The following is a 1,086-nucleotide window of genomic DNA, read 5'->3' on the forward strand; positions in this document are numbered from 1 at the left end:
ATGTCCCTATACAAGTATCACAGGAATACTCAGTCACTACATCAGTGATATGCACCGCTAGTCTAATGGCTAGGATATCTGCCTACCAAGCAGATGGTCCGGGTTCGATTCCCGGGCGGTGCAGTTCGTATCAACGAGAGAAGGGTCTCTAGGCTATCGTGGAACAGTTATGCTCAGCACGTCAGGGCGATACAGGAGTTTGTACGCATGAGCAGCTTGGCGGAGTGCATAGCGTGTTGGGCTCATAACCCAAAGGTCCCTTGATCGAAGCAAGGAGCTGCTATTCATCACAATACACTCGAGATGGTTATTAAACTGAGAGGTGCAGCTTACCGACTGCATAGATCAGTCTTACCGAAAAATTTCCACTAAACAGAAACGGTGTTTTCGTACCATTCCGTGCGATTGGCCCAACCGTGCCAGTTCAGGGGAAAAACAACGTTAATAAAGCGTTGTCCGTGCATAGAAAAGAGCTATTCACCTAGAGCAGAACTCCTTGCAGGAATGATGAATGACCGCCCGGTACTTCAGAACGCGTTGCGGAGATGAACCAACAGCCCAAATTCACGAGCCGCCGCATGCGGTTTCAAAATGTGCTTGCAAGCAGGAACTTCGATGTCACGAAAAAGTTGTGCAGCTTGTGCCGAGCTAGCTGTAGTATGCGATGAGAACCTTACCAGTTGGAGTTATCAACCGAGATAGAATGCGGCCTACCATGGGAGAGATATAGTAGCAGTTCGCGATCTCAGGTACGCGTTTAAGGCCTAACCAGACTCTTGGCCGCGGGATGGTTGACGACGGTACGTCCGAGAAGGGATTCAGATGTCCCTCTACAAGTATCACAAGAATACTCAATCACTGCATATGTGATATGCACCGCTAGTCTAATGGTTAGGATATCTGCCTTCCAAGCAGATGGTCCGGGTTCGATTCCCGGGCGGTGCAGTTCGTATTAACGAGAGTGGGGTCTCTAGGCTATCGTGGAACAGTTATGCTCAGCACGTCAGGGCGATACAGGAGTTTGTACGCATGAGCAGCTTGGCGCAGTGGACAGCGTGTTGGGCTCATAACCCAAAGGTCCCTTGA

The 1,086-nt window shown here is 49.9% G+C and overlaps 3 non-coding genes across 3 annotated transcripts; all 3 read left to right on the forward strand.

Moving 5' to 3' along the window:
* Positions 1 to 51: 51 nt before the first annotated feature.
* Positions 52 to 123, forward strand: Pmar_PMAR006895. The gene has a single exon. It is a non-coding gene; the product is annotated as a tRNA-Gly (tRNA).
* Positions 124 to 210: 87 nt separating this feature from the next.
* Pmar_PMAR006896 lies at positions 211 to 283 on the forward strand. Its single transcript has one exon. It is a non-coding gene; the product is annotated as a tRNA-Met (tRNA).
* A 590-nt stretch (positions 284 to 873) lies between these two features.
* Pmar_PMAR006897 lies at positions 874 to 945 on the forward strand. The gene has a single exon. It is a non-coding gene; the product is annotated as a tRNA-Gly (tRNA).
* Positions 946 to 1,086: the final 141 nt, after the last annotated feature.

The sequence above is a fragment of the Perkinsus marinus genome (genome assembly GCF_000006405.1).
Source record: "Perkinsus marinus ATCC 50983 genomic scaffold scf_1104296974040, whole genome shotgun sequence".
Taxonomy (NCBI): Eukaryota; Perkinsozoa; order Perkinsida; family Perkinsidae; genus Perkinsus; species Perkinsus marinus.